The 24,388-nt window shown below is 42.5% G+C and overlaps 1 long non-coding RNA gene across 2 annotated transcripts in view; it reads left to right on the top strand.

Annotated features, from left to right (window-relative positions):
• LOC125141378 overlaps positions 1 to 24,016 on the top strand; it is a 24,431-nt gene extending 415 nt beyond the window's left edge. Inside the window, exons 1-3 of one of the 2 annotated variants that reach the window (XR_007140747.1) lie at positions 1 to 187; positions 1,289 to 1,538; positions 23,886 to 24,016. The exon at positions 1 to 187 is cut by the window's left edge and continues 415 nt beyond it. This is a non-coding gene — a long non-coding RNA (uncharacterized LOC125141378). Of the gene's footprint in view, positions 188 to 1,288; positions 1,539 to 6,570; positions 7,042 to 23,885 lie in introns of those variants that run through there. The other variant, XR_007140748.1, reaches the window with a different exon arrangement.
• Positions 24,017 to 24,388: the final 372 nt, after the last annotated feature.

Here is a 24,388-nt window from a genome sequence, read left to right as displayed (position 1 = left end):
GCTGAGAGCTGCACAAGGTAACTACGACTCTGAGGCGTCAAACCGCAAGAGAACGGCTTTGATGGAATCATCACAATAAAACATCTGGAGCGCACGTGCGAGTCCGCCTCAGCGTTTCGAAATCCACGACGACGGCCCACAAAAGCGACCTCCGCACCTGCCGTCTTCTCTACAGGAACCCCCTCAGGTGTGTATCTGGATGTTACGTGTGTACGTTACTCTCCTGCAGCGTAGCTTTTCTCTTCTCAGCAGATTTTTTTTCCTGCATCGCGACTTATTTATTTATTTATTTATTTATTTATTTATTTTGTGCCCATTGCACTTTTCTACCCCACAACACACACCAAGCAACCTCAGCATCCATCTGTCATTTTTATCTAAACACTCGTGCATGTTCGCCTACACATATTAAAGAGAGCCTAAGAAAAGATTAAATGTGGCGTTTCCACGGCGACCCGACCTCCGGAAACATGCCAGGCATCCCGTAGTAATCCGACCGGCCATCTGCGACTCTAAACCTCGGCTTCATGACATCACCGTCTCGTCTCCGTTGGGACCAAAGGCGATATTAAAAACTCAACACGTCTGGTTCATAGCTGTCTTCTCTCACTCTCTCTCTCTCACACACACACACACACACACACACACACACACACACACACACACACACACACACAAAATCACGTAGAAACTTCATTAACATAATTATCACTATGTACCTGAGCCTAACCTTTACCTCAGTAACCAAAATAAAACCAAATGTCCTGACAATAATAGGTGTATCTGGACATCCGCAACAAGATATAAACACACACACACACACACACACACACACACACAAACACACACACACCGGAATCTCAATAGTAATGCTACACGGAGGGATATTTAGCAGTTAAAGTCTTGGGAAAACCAATTTTAGAGCTCATCAACTGCAACACTCGCGTAGATAAAACCACCCTCTCTCTCGCCAACGCACGCACGCACGCACACACACACACACATACACACACACACACACACACACGTCCAGCAGCATTGATTGGGTGGTATATGCTCACTTGAGGATCAATGCAACATCAGTAAGAGTAAACAAGGCTGTTAAGAGGTCAATGCAGCATATCAGTCTCTCTCTCTCACACACACACACACACACACACACACACACACACACACACACACACACACACACACACACACAAACACACAAAGATTATTCCCTAAGGTCCTAAACTTGCAAACAGATACCGAAGCATGGTATGATGTCATTTTCATCTCCAATCATCAGATCATCAAGCCGTACCCTGAAGTATGAGAGGAGATGAGCTTCGGTGATGAAATCTGGCTCTGATGTGATTGATTTTAGATCAGCAGCCTTCACATCAGTGCGACTCGAGAGAAATCTTGGCTCTGGACTACAAACACAAATAAATCTGCAGTCGGGAGAAGATTTAATTATCTCTAATATCGAAGATCTTTCATTATTGACGCTGAGTCTGCTGAAGATCCTTGATGCTTTGAAGAGGAGGAGAACATGGGTAAGAAATAGCTGAAGGTGTAGAACGTTCATAAAGAAAGATCTGCTATGATTTGTTTTCTGCTACGGCTTCGTCTACTCTACAGGTGAATTAATCACTTCAGGTTAGCCTTCTAGCTGCTTCCCGCCATAATTCGGAAGATGTTTTTTATTCCTTCAGGACAGATTGGTCTTTGGGATTAAAGTCACGGCTTTGTAATATCTGCTCCACCTTTTTTCTTAGCGGTTAACACGTTCGCCTCACACCTCCAGGGTCGGGGGTTCGATTCCCGCCTCCGCCTTGTGTGTGTGAAGTTTGCATGTTCTCCCCGTGCCTCGGGGGTTTCCTCCGGGTACTCCGGTTTCCTCCCCCGGTCCAAAGACATGCATGGTAGATTGATTGGCATCTCTGGAAAATTGTCCGTAATGTGTGTGTGTGTGTGTGTGTGTGTGTGTGTGAATGAGAGTGTGTGTGTGCCCTGTGATGGGTTGGCACTCCGTCCAGGGTGTATCCTGCCTCGATGCCCGATGACGCCTGAGATAGGCACAGGCTCCCCGTGACCCGAGAAGTTCGGATAAGCGGTAGAAGATGAATGAATGAATGAAAAGTTACGCTGTTACTACACAAAACGCGGTTGTAGCTGCCTCTCTACATTACTACGATAGAAAAGAGGTGTTATTTGTGTAGTAACAGCGTTTAGCTCAGGAGTTATTGACTCGGGAAACTCCAACCTGTGAATATGTGGCCAACTTCCTGCTCCTTCAGTTCTCTCCAGCGCTGGAAAGCTGATCCTATATTAACACGTCCTACTTCTTGTCCTTATCGTAAGTCTTTCTTCTCTTTCTTTCTTTGTTTTTATCCTCCATGTCGATGTTAAAACCGCTTTCTGCTAATGTCACACACGCGCACCGAACGCTCTCTCCGCCCATATCGACAAGACACGCCCCTTTCTGCTCATCGGCTACACGTCTGTTTCGATTTACGTTTAGCTTGTCGTCCCGACTCGGTTTCCTGAAGCGTTTCTCAAACGTCGGAGATCCCACCTTTAAGTTTTACATAAGCAGTGTATCACGTATATATATTTTTCTTGGGTGTTGTTTGGAAGTAATCTGGTCTAAAAGTCTTTTCAGAGGTCGATTTATTTAAACCAGAATCTACAGGATGATAATTCTAACAAATTATCGAGTCAGCCATCCAATGACAAAGTGGACTGGATGGTTTGACATGTTTCGGTTGTTCTTCATTAGCAGTTGTTCTGCTTCTCCTTCATCAGAAACACTTGAGCTCAGTGACATTTCCAGAGCCACAATGACCAGTTTTGAGACTTTCAACCCTTCTAAAGGTTGTTGAGAATGAAGGAGACTAGATTATTGACTGAGATTTTTGGTTCATTGAACCATTGATGGCTGTTATGCATTATTTCCATGCCAAAGTAAGTCATGAAAAGCATCAAGGAGATACTTAGTCATATTTCTTTAAGGTCAGAAAGCAAATTGTGACTCGTCGGAGTGACGGAGTGAGCGTATGGTTCCAATATGAGCTGAAGCGACATTTTCATCTATATCATCTTTGTAATCTGTTTCCTGTTTCTTTGAAGTCGCTGCGGTCGACATTAGCAGAATTACTTTAAACTGCGGACATTTCTTCTTTTTTTTTTTTTTAAATCTGAAGATCTTAACCTCAACCTCTCTCTCACTAAATTTCCAGTTCAGTCCCTTAATCACATCCTGACCTTGGCTTGCCATCCCTCCTGCACACTCATTAACCACAGCCATTAATTATTACTTGCCCTCGTTCCCTTTATTTTTGGCTAATTCCTACCCTCCTGTGTTTGCAGTGCCCGTTCCGCAGTGAGGCTGACCTTCCTGATGGAGGTCGATACATCTAAGCTTGCACCCCGTAATCAAATTTTTGCTTCCAAAACATCTGCTTTGAGGGTTTCGGAACATTGTTTTTTAAAAAAGCGCGTCTGTCCCTTAACCGGTCTCCTTAACTGATGCAGTCGGATGATGATTACAGGCTTGCGCTGTGATTTATAATTGTGTTGAATGGAGGTGAGGAGTGATGAGCATGGGAAAGACAGAGTCAGGGTTGAATTCCTCTTATTGCGTTTTCAGTGCCAGTAAAGGATCACTGAGTGGGCAAATTTATGTACGTAGCCATGGAAGAGGTCACTTTGGTGAAAATGCTCAGTAAAAAAAACATATTTTGTAGTATTAAGAAGGCTCTTTGGTGTTTATATGCTAGATGTGGTTTATTGCTTCAAGATTATATTCTATTATTAGCTTTCTTATCATCTGTGTTGCTACTGTATCAACTTAAAGGTGCGGTGCGCGACGTTGGAAAAATGCTTCAGAAAACTGAGTCGGTCCGACTGACAAAACGAACGTTTAGCCAATGAGCCGAAAGGGGCGTGTCTTGTCAATATGCGGCGGAGAGAGTGTTCAGTGCTCATGTCTGACATTAGAATAAAGGGGCGTGTCTTGTCAATATGAGGCGGAGAGAGTGTTCAGTGCTCATGTCTGACATTAGAATAAAGGGGCGTGTCTTGTCAATATGCGGCAGAGAGAGTGTTCAGTGCACATGTCTGACATTAGAATAAAGGGGCGTGTCTTGTCAATATGCGGCGGAGAGAGTGTTCTGTGCACATGTCTGACATTAGAATAAAGGGGCGTGTCTTGTCAATATGCGACGGAGAGAGTGTTCAGTGCTCATGTCTGACATTAGAATAAAGGGGCGTGTCTTGTCAATATGTCCGGAGAGAGTGTTCAGTGCTTATGTCTGACATTAGAATAAAGGGGCGTGTCTTGTCAATATGAGGCGGAGAGAGTGTTCAGTGCTCATGTCTGACATTAGAATAAAGGGGCGTGTCTTGTCAATATGCGGCGGAGAGAGTGTTCAGTGCACATGTCTGACATTAGAATAAAGGGGCGTGTCTTGTCAATATGTCCGGAGAGAGTGTTCAGTGCGCATGTCTGACATTAGAATAAAGGGGCGTGTCTTGCCAGCTGCCCCAACAGGTTCCGCCATAATAGTAGCCTGGGTTACGTATGTATGTGTGGGGCGGAGCTATCAAAACAGGGGTGGGACCCATTTGGGTTAGGGGCGTGTTTGTTTCGGTGATTTCAAATGTCAACATTGGCTGTCAAACATCGTACACCTCACCTTTAATAAAACTCACAGCATTTACGCTGTCTCTTGTTCCTAGATTTTATCCGAGCGACAAAAGACCAGCACCGCCGTGTTTCCCTGCGTCAGCTACAAGCGTCCTGGCTATCATCCAGTTATTAACTAGCAACTTATGACCTTTTTTCAGCCTTTCTGTATGTTGTTACTATAGCAACCTGTACCAACATAACATAATCCAGGTCAAAGAAGACGCAAGTGATCTTTCTAAACTAATATACTATACGTTAATTAATCACGGTTAAACGAATTTGTTGTTTATTTATGGTACGATTTATGAAAAGATTGGCTTAATTATGGTTTTCACATAGCGCTTGGTAGAAAAATAAATCAGGATTAAACAAATTAAAGGGTTGTGTTCAGTGACATTTACTGAACATCATGATCACACATATTATTTGACTCAATCCGAAGGTTTTATGTTTCCCAAACATTGGATTCTGGTTTACATATTTATTCATTTTATGTAAAAAGTAAATTATGTAAAACGTAAGATGGAAAAAACGTACACACCTCTGTACTGCACATGAGTGGAAGGTGTTTTTTTTTTTCTTATTTACCAGACTATTTCAGATCTGCACCAACCCCTTCAATCAGACCGCAATGTACATTTAAATTTACGGCATTAGAGCAAGTCTCATCCAAAATGAATCGGTTTCATCCGAAATGAATCGGTTTCATCTGTAATGAATCGGTTTCAGCCGTAATGAATCGATTTCATCCGGAATGAATCGGTTTCATCCGTAATGAATCGATTTCTTCCGAAATGAATCGGTTTCATCCGTAATGAATCGATTTCATCCGTAATGAATCGATTTCATCCGAAATGAATCGGTTTCATTCGAAATGAATCGGTTTCATCCAAATTGAATCAAGTACCTACTGATTATTGGACTGAATGTAAAGCTACTGATCGTTAACCATATGACATCCCTCATGACATCACTTATGACATCACTCTTTTGGTGAAATTCATGGTTTGAGATTTGGTTGGGATTATCGATGCCCACACATGGTACACAAATCAAAACTTTTGATTAATTAACATTAAAACTGTATGTTAATTGTTTCTGCAATTTCTGGAGCACGATCCCGAGAAGTTCACTCACCAAGGCACATGTGCTGTGGTGGTGTGACGATAAAAGTCACTTGACTTGAAAACAGTTCTGTGATTCAAAGGATATTTTCCAGAGATGCCAAACAACCTACCATGCATGTCTTTGGACCGGGGGAGGAAACCGGAGTACCCGGAGGAAACCCCCGAGGCACGGGGAGAACATGCAAACTCCACACACACGAGGCGTAGGCGGGAATCGAACCCCCCAACCCTGGAGGTGTGAGGCGAACGTGCTAACTACTAACCCCCCAGGTGCCATTACTTTTGGGAATTATATCTGTATGTAGATAAAGCTGCGAGACATTTTGAATGACGGATTTTAGAAAAGATATATAGGCAATTTTTTTTTAGATTCATAGAGTTTAAATTTTCTTATCTAAATCTACATATAATAATAATAATAATAATAATAATAATAATAATAATAATAATAATAATAATAATAATAATAATAATAATAATTGTAATAAAATGTTGATTGGATATAATTAAATATATATATATATATATATATATATATATATATATATATATATATATATATATATATATATATAAAAACAAGCGACGGAACCATTTTCTAACACCAGAGCTACTCTTCTCTTCTCTCCTTCTTCTTTCTTCCTGTATTTAAGTTGAAATGAAGCAGAAGGATCATCATCACTCCTCGACTCCCTACAGCGTTCTCCAGCAGGTTCTGTTTTCCTGCCTGTCACCTATAACCCATCTATTTTGTGTTTAATATTACAGGAATTAACCTGGAAGGAATTAACTCATGTGTGAAGCTGAAAGTAATAAGTACACCGTGGAGCTCAGCAGCTACGGAGCTGCGATAATAAGGAATGGTTTTGAAGGATGGAAAAATGTCACCTGATCTTTCTACCTATAGACTGTTGTGTGTGTGTGTGTGTGTCTGTGTGTGTGTGTGTGAACATCTCACAGTTAGTACTTACTGAAGTCTACCAACAAACATCACGTTATTTCTACATTCTGATGTGAACATTACCTGAAACTCTTCATCTCTGTCTGCATTATTATATACATTGTGCTCAGGTATACATGTGTTCTTGATTTCTTCATTATTTCTTACTTGCTATGTTTCTATTCATTCATTCATTCATTCATTATCTACCGCTTATCTGGACTTCTCGGGTCCCGGGGAGCCTGTGCCTATCTCAGGCGTCATCGGGCATCGAGGCAGGATACACCCTGGACGGAGTGCCAACCCATCACAGGGCACACACACACACTCTCATTCACTCACACACACACACTACGGACAATTTTCCAGAGATGCCAATCAACCTACCATGCATGTCTTTGGACCCGGGGAGGAAACCGGAGTACCCGGAGGAAACCCCCGAGGCACGGGGAGAACATGCAAACTCCACACACACAAGGCGGAGGCGGGAATCGAACCCCCGACCCCGCAGGTGTGAGGCGAACGTGCTAACCACTAAGCCACCGTGCCTCCCACTTGCTATTTTTATTGTTTATAATGTGATAAACCAATACATAAAACTCACTGGTTGTTCTTTTTTAAGGTCTCTTATTGCTTCTATCACTTTGTTTCTTTCCTTTATTCCTTCCTCATAAACTCTCACTAGGCTTTCGGAGTCGTTCTCGTTCTTCTCTACTGCTCTCGCCGTCGTGAGCCGCTGGCTTTAGAGCATTCGCTGTTAGCAGCTGCCATCCTCTTTATTATTTGGTAATACACTGCCTTCATCCCTTTTTGTATTTCTCCGACAGGTCACAAAAGGGGCTTCACATTCAGTGCAGAAAGTTAGTGTGAGTGTGTGAGAGTACTTTCAAAAAGCATAGAAGAGGGTTAATACTGGACTCTGGATGAGGCAATCTACGGCTTTTACATAGAGCTGGTGGAGGCCAGGGCTCACACCATTTTACGGGTCACTTCATATGGAGAAATTAGATTTGGGGGCTGTATTATGAGATTGCAGTGTGTGTGTGTGTGTGTGTGTGTGTGTGTGTGTGTGTGTGTGTGTGTGTGTGTGTGTGTGTGTGTGTGTGTGTGTGTGTGTGTGTGTGTGTGTGTGTGCGTATAAAATACAGATTTGCCTGCCTAGAACCTAGAAAAAATAGCTCATATATATATATATATATATAATACATTAATGGAATTTAGCAGTCAAATTTATACACATACTGTATGTGTGATTGATGGCTTTAATCAGGGGCCTGAGTGGCAGCACTGGGATTCAAACTCACAACCTTCCGGTCAGTAATCCAAAACATTGTGAATGCAGGTGTTAAAGTCACTCTTACAGTCTGATGTTACCCAAATCACACAAGATGTATAAAAATATAACGCTTCTGAAATGACACGACTTTATGTAAAGCTTCCTTAGATAGATAGATAGATAGATAGATAGATAGATAGATAGATAGATAGATAGATAGATAGATAGATAGATAGATAGATATACACAAACACAGATAGATAGATAGATAGATAGATAGATAGATAGATAGATAGATAGATAGATAGATAGATATACACACAGATAGATATATAGATAGATAGATAGATAGATAGATAGATAGATAGATAGATAGATAGATAGATAGATAGATAGAAAAATAGATAGATAGATAGATAGATAGATAGATAGATAGATAGATAGATAGATAGATAGATAGATAGATAGACACAATCACATAGATAGATAGATAGATAGATAGATAGATAGATAGATAGATAGATAGATAGATAGATAGATAGATAGATAGATAGATAGATAGATAGATACTGTAGATAGAGAGATAGATATAGATAGATAGATATATAGATAGATACTGTAGATAGATAGATAGATAGATAGATAGATAGATAGATAGATAGATAGATAGATAGATAGATAGATAGATAGATATACACAAACAGATAGATAGATAGATAGATAGATAGATAGATAGATAGATAGATAGATAGATAGATAGATAGATAGATAGATAGATAGATATACACAAACAGATAGATAGATAGATAGATAGATAGATAGATAGATAGATAGATAGATAGATAGATAGATAGATAGATAGATAGATAGATACTACTGTACTTAATGCATATTGGAACCAAACCGATTGATTTTCTTATCATCGTTAACAAATAAAACCAAAATATAGAATAACGGAGTAAAAAGAGAAATTGTTGTTGATCATTTCATGCTGGTCAGCGCTCACATGCCCTGAAGTTTGTTGCATGTCAACATGTAATTAATAAACTGCAACAAGCATTTGGAGATATACAGTAGAGACACAGAAAGCTCATTTCTTTACTCTTCGCTCGTCTTTTCCGTCTTTCCTGTGGGACGTTTAATGCCCTCGCTGCTGCAGTTAGATCTGCTGCAATGGAGAGGAAAAAGACTGCTGTGGGTTGGTTACAAACGACTCACGGCCTGACGCCAATTTAAGACCCGGTAGTTGGAAACCTCTGCTCTAGGAAGTCTCATGTGTGGGCAAACTAGCAGCGAGAAATCCTACACAGCGGAACCAAAAGATGCCCAGATGCATTATTAAGCCCGGTCGCTAAACTACATTAGAGTGCTGTTTAAATTCGAGAGGCGGCGCGGGTGTATCTTCGGTCGAGCCGTACAACACGATACGCTCTATCTCTTACTCTTACTCCTAAACCATGACTCTTATGCTTTTCTTCATGACCAAATCGTCATGCATACGTACAGTACTTCCTTCACTTGAATTAACATCTACCTTCTTTTTTGTCTCTACCTTTTTTCTGACATTTCGTCTCGATCGGGAGACGCGGCTCTGATTTAGTCGAGCCTAATAAACTATGACATCATGACGCAGGCTGCTTTTGCACGATCTCTCTAATTGCAAGTGACACCGCAGTATATTTCAACAAGCAGTGTGACAATTTGTCAGAAACGATTCTTCAAATGCACGAAGATGAGACACGGCTGCTATGCCGTTCGAGCACGCTAGAGCACCGTCTCTGAACATCCTGCTTCATAGAAAACAACTTCCTGCATTCACACACTTCCTCTGATGTCTTGAGCAATTCTCTCGCTCCTCTCTCTTTCTTTGATGCCCCCGTTCTTTCTTTCATCCCCTCCCTTTTCTTGCTAGCTCTGTGAATGGGCAGTAAATAAAGCCGGCTGGAAGAAAAGAAGCAGCAGATGTGATGACACACTGCACAGAGAATCGCTGCTTGTGCGTTTCCCTCTTTCGTTATACGGCTCGTTGCCGTGTTAGAATTGGACGTGAAGATGCGGACTGGAATACGCACATGCACACGTACATTCTTGGCACGCATGGGTTCTCCGTGCCGCTAATCAGCACACAGTCTGTTTTTGTTGCTGGTTTTCTCGTGACCAGTAGGCTAGCCACAAAGCATCCCAGATATGTGCTACAGCCATATGTGTGTCTGGGGTTAAACAACATCTCAGGATGTTGCTATGGATACACCGTAGAAGTTCCATCAAAATAATCACATTGCTATGTTTAAAAGATCGCTTTAACATTTTAGAATATACATCTTAGAAGCGCTCCACAGGTAACGCTTGATGGAACTTGATGGAACAACGCTAATGCATTCAAAGATGACTGGAAGGTGTGTGAGAGAAGTTGAAGAGAGAAAAAAATTTAATTTACAGTAAATCAAAAAAATATTTTGATTTACAGTATTTCAAATTATGTAAATGTTTTAAAAAAGGGGATTTTTAATGCTTCAATGGCCACAATGGTAGCGTTTCGGACCTACGGACAGACAGACAGACAGATAGATTTCACCAGGGACACACAAACCACATAGTATTCACATTCTTGACTTTCAGTGAACAACTAGATTTGTAAAGTTTGTCAAGACAACGCAAGTATTCGCAAAGGCCGGTGTTTTTTGGAGGCGAGTGGGCATAAGGGTCAGTGTTACGTTTGGAGGCAAGTGGACATAAAGCGAGGGTGCCAAAACATTTGGAGGCAAGTGGAGACGAGCATGTGACGTCATCCGAATACTCCTAAGGAAGATCCCCACATTGGGCTGAGTGTTTTGATATATTTTCATGTGACGTCACGTGACGTCATCAGAATACCCGTGAGGAAGTTCCCCTCATTGTTCTGAGTGTTTTGATATGTCACATGTCCATGTTGCAAAAAGTTTTTTGATTTTGCATATATTGTGGGCGGGGCTACGGCACAACCGGAAGGTCGGTCGGTACACCATTTTAAACAATTGTTCAGAGTCTCACCCTAAAGGATCTGGCCGAGTTTGGTGTAGAGAGTTCGAAAGCTTGCCGAGTTATAAACCTCCAAAGTTTATAATGGGAGTCTATGGGGGAAGAAAGGCCAATTTGAGACCCGGTACCGGAAGTACCGGTACTCGTATCGCTTAGAAAAGTATTACTAACAGACTTCAGACCGGGATCTACAACATATCCGAATTTGTTTCATGTGGCTCGAAAGCTCTAGGAGGAGTTACTCTTGATAATTTTTTGTCTAAGCTTAAATAGGAAAACAGAATGTCGGCTTCTATAAAGCGACATAATAAAAAGCAGTGGGGAAAAAAATGAAGTGCTTTATGCCAGACATCAGACATAACATTATTAAATAGTCTAAACAGTTTGATCTTCGATCTCCGTGAATGATGACCGTTACACTCCAATCATGCAGAGGACCACGTGAACTGTGCTAACCTCAATCTTTGCAATCAGAAGATGGATAATGAAACGTTACTAAACCGATCGGGTCGATCGGTCGAAAGTTAATAGTCATCTGCATACAGAGCTTCAATATAACGTTAGGGTCAAGAGAACAAGCCTAATGATCGGCGTAGAGCCTTCGAAAGACATGAAGGACTAAAGAAGAAGAAGGAAGTGAATAGCTGGGTAAAAAGTGCACTGTGAATGTAATTATAGTATCGTTAAGTCCGATTCTAGCTATCGATCTGCGACGGAGACGCTCGTGCGTTAAAACTCATCCATGCTTTATTTCATGCTTGTTGTCAAATGCCTGCGACATCTTGTCTTATTAAAGAGGATCCGTGTGTACACGTTACACAACAATAATCTCTGCGTCGCGATTTCCAAGCCGTGGCTTTAAACATTCCTAACAGTGGTATTTAGCAGAGAAAGAATTTAAAACTAATTTCGTTGTTGCGTGCTTTCTGACTAAATTGTGAGCGCTCGATGGCTTTAATATAAGCCTGGTTTCCTTTAGCATGGCGCTCGACTGTGCGATAATATTTCATCGAGCGATACAGCAGCATGGCTAAATATGCTCCACCATTACGAGCAACTGGAAGTCATTTAGCATTTTAACACCATTCTTAACTCCAGGTTCATATTCTTTGGAGCTCGATATTACAGGCATACCGGCATAATGTATCTTTGTATATGAGAGTGAGACGCTGGCACACGTGTCGTCTTGTGTTTAAGGCGGTTTTAAAGTTTTGTGCAATTCATAATGTGGCAGAAGAGAGTATGACTCCGGTTATGAGTCAAGAGAGTCTTGAGGCCCAAGCACCAGAAAGGCACAAGCACCAGAGGGGCAAAAGCACCAGAAAGGCACAAGCACCAGAGGGGCAAAAGCACCAGAAAGGCACAAGCACCAGAGGGGCAAAAGCACCAGAAAGGCCCAAGCACCAGAAGGGCAAAAGCACCAGAAGGGCAAAAGCACCAGAAAGGCCCAAGCACCAGAAAGGCCCAAGCACCAGAAGGGCAAAAGCACCGGAAAAGCTCAAGCACCAGAGGGGCAAAAGCACCAGAGGGGCAAAAGCACCAGAAAAGCCCAAGCACCAGAGGGGCAAAAGCACCAGAGGGGCAAAAGCACCAGAGGGGCAAAAGCACCAGAGGGGCCCAAGCACCAAAAAAGCCCAAGCACCAGAGGGACAAAAGCACTAGAAAGACCCAAGCACCAGAGGGGAAAAGCACCTGAAAGCCCCAAGCACCAGAAAAGCCCAAGCACCAGAGGGGCAAAAGCACCAGAGGGGCCCAAGCACCAGAAAAGCCCAAGCAACAGAGGGGCAAAAGCACCAGAAAGGCCAAAGCACCAGAAGGGCAAAAGCACCAGAAAGGCCCAAGCACCAGAAGGGCAAAAGCACCTGAAAGGCCCAAGCACCAGAAGGGCAAAAGCACCAGAAAGGCCCAAGCACCAGAAGGGCAAAAGCACCAGAAAGGCAAAACCACCAGAAAGGCCCAAGCAACAGAGGGGCAAAACCACCAGAAAGGCCCAAGCACCAGAAGGGCAAAAGCACCAGAAGGGCCCAAGCACCAGAAGGGCAAAAGCACCAGAAGGGCAAAAGCACCAGAAGGGCCCAAGCACCAAAAGGGCAAAAGCACCAGAAGGGCCCAAGCACCAAAAGGGCAAAAGCACCAGAAGGGCAAAAGCACCAGAAAGGCAAAAGCACCAGAAATGCCCAGGCACCAGAAGGGCAAAAGCACCAGAAAGGCCCAAGCACCAGAAGGGCAAAAGCACCAGAAATGCCCAAGCACCAGAAAGGCCCAAGCACCCAGAAGGGCAAAAGCACCAGAAGGGCAAAAGCACCAGAAATGCCCAAGCACCAGAAGGGCAAAAGCACCAGAAAGGCCCAAGCAGTAATTTTGCTCATTTAAATTTGAAAGATTGTAGTATCGTAATGTAAACCTTCGGGGAGAACATGCAAACTCCACACACACAAGGCGGAGGTGGGAATCGAAGCCCCAAACCTGGAGGTGTGGTGCGAACGTGCTAACCACTAAGCCACCGTACCCCGGGATCGGGGGGTCATACAAAATGTAATAAATGTGAGTTGATTCCTGTTTGCATTCCCAAGAATACCTTAGAGATCTACTCATAACTCATGAGGAAAAATTCATAAGGTTGCAGTGATCATTGAATAACTTCAGAAAAGAAATTACACTTTCACCAAAGCAGGCGGGAAAAAGAAGCTTCCTGGAGAAACAGGAAGTTGAGCTGGATAGGTACAGATTAGCTATCTCACCAGAATCATGTGGGAAAGTGATTTCCCCAATCTCTCATCATCATCATCTCTCTGTCCTCTCATCAAAAGCCTTTTCTATCTAATGAACCGACACTTGTTAGCCCTTCTCCTCATGTCTCTCTCCTTCTCTCCTTCTTTCTCTCTCTCTCTCTCTCTGTACGTGTGTAATTAAGTGGGCTGTAGATCGGGAGCTGTTATCCCCAGTGTATCGCCACATTTATCATCATGCCTCTCTTTCTCTTGCGTTTGTTCATCACGATGAAGCTCTCAGCTGGGAGCTCAAAATCGCTCTCCAGAATAGCAGCTGTGAGCAATAAGGGCTCATTCGCACTTTTTTTTTTTCATGATTATTATTATTTTTATATTTATATATATATTTATTTTTTTATCTCTCATCTTACTTTACCCGTACAAGCACATATACGGAATCTCACACCCGGAGTCATGATGAAATCTTTTTTCATTCAAAAGAACAGGCAGGCAGGCAACGGAGAGACGGCAAGACTCCATTAGGAAAGGGAAAAAAAAAAGGAAAAAGAAGAAGAAATGTTTGTCAGAGTGACTGTGCGAGAGAAAGAGTGTCAGATCGAATGTCTGTTTTAAATTTCATCCTGTTTAGAAAATCCTAGCACTGATGAGAAGCGTATCATGACTTAAACTTATTTGCTACTAGCGGTTCCATGCTAGCAATCTGTATGTACGGTATACAGTACTTGTTCGAATTAGCCTGCTATGCTAATCACGAGTGGACCACCGTGGATGCCTTCGTGTTTGCTTCTGTTAGCAAGAAGTTAGCCAGCTAACTGTGATGAATGACGCATATTAACTTCCTCTGTACTGTATATCACTAAGCCAGGAGTAGCCATGTTGTTTTGACATCACTTCCTGAACTCAGACTCGGCAAAAAACCGACCCAAATTCCCATAACTCTCTTGCGTTATATGTTGTTTAGTCAAATGCGGCACAACTACAGACTATCGAAGCATAAATAATGGCACCATCCGAGAGATGGTACATTTTGTCACGATCGCTCACCGCACACCTCACCGATGTTAAACACAAAGACGTATATGTGTCTCTGACCGCGTAACAATAACGGCAGAGATTTCGAAGCAATTCTCCATTCTTTTGTGTCTAATTAGCTTTTGTGTTCAAATTCCTTCATTTATGTTTCCCTGCCTTTTTCCACTTGAGGCGTTTGTCATTTTTTCCATTCTCATTTATTAATATCTACCGTCGCATCGAGAGCGACGATCACTTGAAATAAATAAGGTCATTAAGAATAACTGTAATGTACTGTGGGTGCTTCGATTAAATAAAATATTACGTTATATTAGCCGATGACGAGGTGATGCGTGTCAATTACTGGAGCAGACACGAGGCACGTTTCACTGAAACACAAAGTGTGTGTGTGTGTGTGTGTGTGTGTGTGTGTGTGTGTTTGCGTGTGTCTAGATGATGCTAATTTAAGTTTGAAAGATTGTAGTATTGTAATGTAAACCTTCATCGGGTAGTAAAAAGATCAGGTGAAGCAGGTTTAAACCAAAAATCTTCAAAAATCTGGAAGCGTTTATTATTAGTATAATACCAATTATTCTTATTTAAATAAAAAAAAGTCAAATCCTTTTGAATTTGATTATTATTATTATTATTATTATTATTATTATTATTATTATTATTATTATTACTATTATTATTACTATTATTATTATTCACTTTTAATTATTATGCTGATAAAGAATGGAGAATTGCTTCGAAATCGCTGCCGTTATTGCTACGCGGTCAGAGACACGTATGTCTTTGTGTTTAACATCGGTGAGGTGTGCGGTGAGCGATCGTGACAAAATGTACCGTACACGAATGACAGAACGTTTCTGATGAGCTCGTGATTAGCGGCGTTAGATGATGTGTTTATATACAGTACAGCGTCTCTTTTGCTGTGATGCACTCGCTCTGTCTCGCTCTGAATCTCTTTTCCTCTGTCTTTCCTCCTTCGCTGCATGTATTTGGTGAAATCTTGAAGACTGTGAAGGGTCACATTTTCCCGCTGATGAAGTACACAGTGTAAATGTTTATGTGTAAGTACACGGTACGACTGAAGTGGCGACTGTGACGCACCATAATCAGCCTCGATTACACTTAATTATATTATAATAGCAAGCTTCAATTCCTGCATCTGAAAGCACCGAGCGCATGGAGTCTCATGTCCAGCTGACCATATGTTCGTCCGAGAAACACATACGCACACACACAGTCACACACACACACACAAACACACACACGCAGAAAGTGCAATGAGGGCGTGAAGTTTAAATTGAGTGTAATGGTGTGTACTAGACCCCCGTAACAGCCCATTAGGCACACAAAGTAAGTTAATCTAATCTAACGTCTCTCGCTTTTTCCTGTCGTACAAACACACATGCGTACTCAAAGAGCCCGTATCCCGAACGCCACTTCACACGTGCACATGCCTTGACTCAGAAGCTGAAGATGTTTACATTACACTCCATTAAAGAGTTCTCAAAACGAACAGGAAAGATCCACGTAAATATCTGTGAATTGGTATAATTACAGTAATGACAGGAGCGTTGCTTATTCATTACAGTAGCTACACGGCGTAGGCTACGTCATGGAGGATACTTTAGGGGACGAGAGGCTTTGTTAAACACAAACACACACCGTTGCCATGTAATTACACATCGTGTTATGACTCCCAGACACCACGGACACCGAGGAGATTGAGACGGTGATCGCATCCATCAAAATATTCAGGGTTTCTGGATGAAAATGTAAAACCTTCAGCTACATTTAAGCAGAATTAACCATTTACATTTACAGCATTTGGCAGATGCTCTTATCCAGTGAGACTTCCATTATCTGATTTTTATACATTGAGGGTTAAGGGCCTTGCACAGGGGCCCAACAGTAGTAGCTTGGTGGACCCGGGATCGAACTCACAACCTTCCGATTAGTAGCCCAACATCTTAACCACTAGGCAACCACTTGCCCTATCTCAGTGGGTCTAAGTGTGCCTTAAAAATCTCCTGCTTGGCTGAACACAGAGAACACCCGAATTTCAAAAGCGCTAGTAAAATAAAATGAAATTGAATTAAAGCGCCTTTAAATCTTATTATCAGGAGACCGCAAGCTCAAATCCCAACGCCACTACAGCCATCTGTGCCTAGACGTCCAAGATCTAATTACTGGACCTGATCGTAATAGTTTTCCTCTCTCCACTGTACATGAGGGTGATTTTAGCCATTTGTGGACAAAGACAGCTGTTAGCATTTTTACTCTTGAGTATCGGTGTGTTAGAAGAAGCACATTCACTTTAATTAATCTAAACTGGTACTGTAGCTGTTTGGAGAAAGCAGTTAAGAAATTCCAAGGGGTAAACCGAGACATCTCGAATGTCTAGCTATAAAGTTTCGGAGTTTGACGTACAAAGCGTCCTAACACGCTTTCCCTCGGGAGCGGCGTAGCGAACGCCTCGACGCCGGTGATTTCCCGACTTACCTCGGGTCTCGAAACCCAAAAATTGTAAGTTGTCTTTTTTCAGGCTTGATGTATTCAAGCGATAAAGATCGTGAAAGAAACAAACCGTGGATGCCTTCGTGTTTGCTTCTGTTAGCAAGAAGTTAGCCAGCTAACTGTGATGAATGACGCATATTAACTTCCTCTGTACTGTATATCACTAAGCCAGGAGTAGCCATGTTGTTTTGACATCACTTCCTGAACTCAGACTTGGCAAAAATCGACCCAAATTCCCATAACTCTCTTGCGTTATATGTTGTTTAGTCAAATGCGGCACAACTACAGACTATCGAAGCATAAATAATGGCACCATCCGACAGATCATACCTTTTAATGCGTCTGTCTGGACCCTTCCTCCGTATGAAAAGAGACAACAAATAAATAAATAAATAAATAAATAATAAAAATCAACATCCTGGTAATATTTTGCATTCGACCGAGACCTTTTAGCTTATAAAATATTTACATTTACGGCATTTAGCAGACACCCTTCTCCAGAGCGACTTACATAAGTGCTTCGTCGAGAAAACATCTTCATGCTCAAATCAATAGGTCAGACTTTAAGAATAACGTTGACCTAAAACCACATTAGACAAAAGATAGATGTTAGTACAGCTTAAAAAAAAGAATGCTTATACTGTGAGGTAGAAAAGAGGTGGGTTTTTTAGTCTATGAAGACTTGGAATGACTCAGCTGTTGTCTCGATGCAGGGGTTCCTACGTACAGTAGCTATGCCAGATGCTTGAAGAAAGCATTCGATAAGATCCATCAGTTAAGTAGGAGTTCGGTCTATTTTTGGATTTGTCAATATTTTAAAGCTAATCCAGGCAGAGAAAGGAAGTCGACGGACAAAGCAGAGTAAATTCGTGCTGTGGAATTTAGAAAGGAATTCCTGGTTTTGTAGAAATCTTGGAAACATTCATTATATCCAATCGGATACACAATAAATGTCAACAGGTGATTTCCATCATATGTTACTAATTTATGATAGAGTTAAAACCCTCATGTTTTATGTGGCAGCCAGACGCCTACTGGGAAAAACTTCAGTATGGCTTTTGATTCGAGACATAAAAGTGAACCCTGAACTGAAGAGAGAGACAGAAACAGAATTTTGGAAAGCCTCCAAAAAAAATTATTTTTTTTATTTTCCTTACTTCCTGGTGCTTATAGAAACTCAACTTTTTCTATCTAGTAACTAGTGTGGCACTTTTAATGCACTTCATACTGTTGATGCTAGGAGCGTACAATTATACTACACTATATGGTGAAATGTTATATGGTGAAAGACACACCCTTCCCTTAACTGCCCTTCCTGCCATGAACTAGGAAGTACACAGTTGTCTAGGGGGCTTTTTACACCTGGTCACTTCCTGCGTTTTCTGTGAGCTGATTGCTATCCGACGGTAAAAAGACCAGGTCTAAATGCCCTCCGAAACGTTTTGGAGACGGATATAAATCCGACGGTACGAACACCTTCAGGAGGTGGTCTGGGATGCGTTTCAGATGAAACTGGACAGGTGTAAATGCATGTGGTTGTTCAAGCCACATACGTCAGCGCTAAACTCCTCCCAAACGGAAGTACGTCACTCGCAGGTGACTCGAGAGTCGCGCATCGCGCCAGAAACAAATATGTTTTCCCACCAGCGCTGGCTCCGATCTTTCGCCCAGGCGTCTCGTCGGGTCTTAAAACGCGCTGCTGCCGCCAGCGAAAATGCAGCAAACAGTAAATGTTGTTTTTTGTAGCAACCGCGTACACCAAAGCATGTTCCATTTCAATTACCCCGGAAATGAGGTAAAATATATTAGCATTTTGGGCGGGAGTAGAAATATTCGGATCGATATCCGATTCGCCGAGACGCGTTTATGTGGCCTGATGTAAAAGGGGCAGTTTTAACAAATCAGATAGCTATCGGATCAGAGACAACACACGAAGTGACCGGGTGTAAAAAGGCCTAGAAGTTCTCTGTATGCTGTTGCATTACATTTTCCTTCACTGGAACTAAGAGGGTCAATTGTGTCCCATCATGACAATGCGCTTAAGACAGGGTGTGAGAAGGTTGGAGTGGAAGATCTCGAGTGTCCTGCACAGATCCTTACTCTGACTCAATCCTTTGGGGATGTGGTAGCCTAGTGGTTATGGTGTTGAACTACCAATTGGTAGTTTGCGAGTTCAAATCCCTGGTCCACCAATTTGCCCCAGCTGGGCCCCTGAGCAAGGCCCTTACACCTAAAACCATTTAGTTGTATACAATGTGATAAGGAAATCTGCCAAATGCTGTAAATGTAAACTTCACTGAAAACCTTTGGGATGAACTGGAACACAGCTTGAACCCAAGACTTCACTAGTGGCTCACATGGTTAAGGTCAGGGGTTCAAACCCCCAGCACCACCAACCTACCACTGTTAAACTCTTAAGCAAGGCCCTTAACCCTCTCTGCTCCAGGGGGCGCTGTATCTCGGCTCACCCTGCGCTCTGACCTCAACTTCCTTAGCTGGTACTGTATAATTGAAGAAAAGTATTTTAATGTGCGGTGTCATATAAAGGCGACTGAAGTGCCTCTGAACGTGACCGACTCTCTTGAGTCATCACATGGCGCAGTAGCTTTAATCTCTCACAGTTTCGAGTAAAATGTGAGCTATTAAAATAACCTATAATATTCTGGATATGTGATAAGTCGTGTGAAGGTTGTGTGGGATCTGTAACGGAGCACTTCGTTATACCGTATAGTTTTCACTTTCCTCCTAAGGTACGCAGGTTGATTCGTAATCCTAAGGTTGTGGGTTCGAGTCTCGGGCCGGCCACGACTGAGGTGCCCTTGAGCAAGGCACCGAACCCCCCAACTGCTCCCCGGGCGCCGCAGCATAAATGGCTGCCCACTTCTCCGGGTGTGTGTTCACGGTGTGTGTGTGTGTGTGTGTGTGTGTGTGTGTGTGTGCACTTTGGATGGGTCAAATGCAGAGAATAAATTCTGAGCATGGGTCACCGTACTTAGCCATACGTCACGTCACCTTAGTCACCTTAGAACATCTTACTTTGGGTTTCTTTTATTTTAGATTATACTGTATATGAGCCAGAAAGATTCGTTTTTGTTTATTTTGTTGTGTATTCATCCCTGAAATAAAATGATACTATCTGCAGGTCCAACTATAATTAAGAACAAGAGGTTTCCGGTCTGGTGGAAAGCTTTGGGTGAAAGATGAGTCCACAAATTCATTAACAAATTTATCCACCGTGGATGACGTCCCGAGGCACGGTTTAAAATGTTATGCTTTGATTATCTTCCACTGATTAGACTTTTTTTGTATCTTTCATACAGTACGTTCGCATCGTTTTACATTTACAGCGTGCGAACCATCTCTGTTTGCCATCGAGCTTGTTCCAGCCCGTGCTATTGTTCCTCTCTGAGTGAATTATAAAGAACGCATAGTTGTTTGACTAGAAGAGCTAACAGAGTCCAAACAGCAGGTAGAGCGGTTGTGCGGTCAAAATTCTATTATTCACACCAGGCAGCTTTTCAGTCTCACTTGTGTGAGACATGACATCGACTCGCAGCTGTTAGCCACGAACGGCGGCGTATTTGATTAAATAATTCTATTACTGTCATGAATTATTCTACCGCCATAACTGTTATTACCAAGCTCTTTGTGTCGGCTGTGTTTACACCCACCGCTAATGTGTACTGCTTAGGAGATTTGAGTAATGCTACAGACATAAGGCCTTGAGAAATAATAGGAACAGTTTGAGCAGTCAAGCGAGAGAGAGAGAGAGAGAGAGAGAGAGAGAGAGACGGAGAGAGGGGGTAGTGGGTGGTAGAGAAAGAGATTAGTGTGGTGTTTTGACCGTGGAGGGATAATGGTTTCCAGAGCTCCCAAAGGAATAATTGTCTGCAAATATGTCCACAAGACTTGGAACCTGAAGGAGCATTCACATATTATTTGCACCCAGTAAAACTTTCCTAGCTTTCCTGCTTGTGTGTGTGTGTGTGTGTGTGTGTGTGTGTGTGTGTGTGTGTGTGTGTGTGTGTGTGTGTGTGTGTGTGTGTGTGTGTGTGTGTGAAGTGTGGCTTTGTGTTTCAAGCCCTACAGATAGTGTGTGTTATAAACATGTAATATACACAACATTCTTCACACACATTATGCGTTCAGATCTTCTGCTTTTATTCAATTTGTGTCACAGCAGAAGAAAAAAAAATTGCTAGATCAAGAGCTATTTTCTAAGTAACTAAAAAAATCAACTCGAGCACATAATCAGACTCCACGTCGGTGTGCGTTTTGTACAGTAGCCGCAGACCCCGATTCCAGCCCTGTGTGTTTATTTTTGTGTGTTTAACATCTGTTTAGAAAAGGGTATGACTGCTAACTTGCTAATTGTTTGCTGAATTGACAGTGAATGGTGAGTAGTGGGGATTAAGTGCTTTCGAATGGCAGATGGGTTTTGTTCGGGGAAGCAGTTTATATTTCCCATTATGCGTGAAATAAAAGATGTTAAGATGGTCGAATTCAAAAGAATTCCACCGAGCAAGAATAATTTAGGATTTTTATTCACCCATCCTTTATAATGAAAGCACACGTTTGTATGAGATTCAAACTCTGGTCCATCACGACAATGCTCCTGTGCACGAAGCATGGAGCTCCAGGAAGACACGGTGTGTGAAGGTTGGAGCGGAAGATCTCGAGTGTCCTGCACAGATCCCCGACTCTGACTCGACCCGACCGAATGAACTGTAACACAGACTGAACCCCCAGACCTCCTCACTTTTACAACAACAGGGTTTCCTCCCCCGGTCCAAAGACATGCATGGTAGGTTGATCGGCATCTCTGGAAAATTGTCCGTAGTGTGTGTGTGTGTGTGTGAGTGAATGAGAGTGTATGTGTGTGCCCTGTGATGGGTTGGCACTCCGTCCAGGGTGTATCCTGCCTCGATGCCCGATGACGCCTGAGATAGGCACAGGCTCCCCGTGACCCGAGAAGTTTGTATAAGCGGTAGAAAATGAATGAATGAATGAATGAATGAATGAATGAATATTCAGATAGCACACGTTGATGATCAGGTGTCCACAAACATCTGGCCTTATAGTAAATTATCTACACAAACAGTGACACTTCCTCTCGACATTTTTTCTAATAACCGCTGGTTTAATTATTAATCTTATTGCCACAAGACCAGATAACATGATACAGAAATGATACCAATTGAACAAGAAAGCCTAATATTTGTGGAAATTATTAACTGCTCATTCTCAGATCCTAATGGGACTCTAAAGGAGTGCTTTATTAAAGGCATGTGCACATAAAGGGTACGAGTGTCTATGTATAGTGATAAACATGTTGGCTTATTTAATTAGATCAGATCTAGATGCACGCAACAATAATTTCATCCTTAGCGATTCTTAAATATTTGGATGGTCAAAGGCTGATGAACTTGACGGATACAAAAGGCGTTCATGGATAGACCGGGAGGACAAACAACGATGCTGTTTCTACCTGTGGATCCTTTAAACCACTTCATGTAACCTCATTTGTCAAGGAAGGGCAGAATCATTCCCCTTTACATCTGCACTAAGGATGCTGACATAATGCAGATCAGCTCTGTTTCACAGCTGACCTCAGGCCAGACCTCATACCCTGGTCCTTCTCTTTGCTCTATGTGTGTATGAGAGTCTGTGATGTTCAAGGAAGACGGATCTGTACAGTAGCGGCAGGTCGTACAACATGGTTTTAAAAAGAGCTGGGAATACAAGGCCAGACCTATCGTTAGACCATCAAAGTCCCTGCCGAAGCTGCTGAGAAGAGCTCAGAGTGGTGGTGGGATGTGAGTGATAGGCATCAAAGGAAGTGAACCTGGGAATGGCAGGTCTTGATGCTGAACCATCTGAGGATCTGCGTTTATCAAACCCTGAGGACGTAAGCTGGCTACTTGATAACTCAGAGGTGTGTGTTGACACTACGGTGCAGACGCAAGTACTATATAATAAACCAGCAAGATCGTTCTAATACATTTCTAATATTTCTGAAGTCACTAAACACTGAAAGGGGACACGGTGGCTTAGTGGTTAGCACGTTCACCTCACACCTCCAGGGTCGGGGGTTCGATTCCCGCCTCCGCCTTGTGTGTGTGGAGTTTGCATGTTCTCCCCGTGCCTCGGGGGTTTCCTCCGGGTACTCCGGTTTCCTCCCCCGGTCCAAAGACATGCATGGTAGGTTGATTGGCATCTCTGGAAAAATGTCCGTAGTGTGTGAGTGTGTGTGTGAATGAGAGTGTGTTTGTGCCCTGTGATGGGTCGGCACTCCGTCCAGGGTGTATCCTGCCTCGATGCCCGATGACACCTGAGGCCCCTTGTGACCCGAGGTAGTTCGGATAAGCGGTAGAAAACGAATGAATAAACACTGAAAAGTTTTATTTATTTATTTTTTTTTTACTGCGGAAGTAACCCCAAAGTTTTAGAAGTATGAACATCCTAAAAGTGTAACATCTTCACTATTAAATATTCGAGACCTTTCAATAAATTTCGTTTTCAAAACCATTTTGAACAGAAGGTGTAATTTTAAAATGTCTTTTTTCTTTTATTGAAGATCTCTGGTGGACCAGCAGCAGGATCCCGAGTTTGATTCCCAGGCAGGGAACCAATCCAGCCACCAAGAGGTGAACTCTCAATGCTGGTCCAAAGCCTGCATGAGATGACAGGGTCGCATCAGGAAGGGCATCTGGTGTGAAACCTGTGCCAAATTAAAATCATGTCCCGGCCCCGAACAGATAGCATCTGAAGGACAACGACTTATCACTTCCATTGAAACACATGATCAGACGACACACCAATGGACTTGATTCCGAAATGGAAATTTATGTATTTGTTCACTCAAGTGTCTGTTCACTCAGAAGCATTCTCACTGGTACTCTCAGATTTTTGGACTCAAATTTCAAAATAGGGACATTGAAGCAAGATGCTACATAGATATATTTGCATTATATTTTTGCTGAAAGCTTCCTAAATAATTTTCAAATGTGGGGGACATGGTGGCTTAGTGGTTAGCATGTTCGCCTCACACCTCCAGGGTTGGGGTTTCGAGTCCCGCCT

Source organism: Tachysurus fulvidraco, chromosome 6, assembly GCF_022655615.1.
Source record: "Tachysurus fulvidraco isolate hzauxx_2018 chromosome 6, HZAU_PFXX_2.0, whole genome shotgun sequence".
NCBI classification, from domain to species: Eukaryota; Metazoa; Chordata; class Actinopteri; order Siluriformes; family Bagridae; genus Tachysurus; species Tachysurus fulvidraco.
Note: the sequence above shows the minus strand (reverse complement) of the source record. Positions and strands in the feature narration are given on the sequence as shown.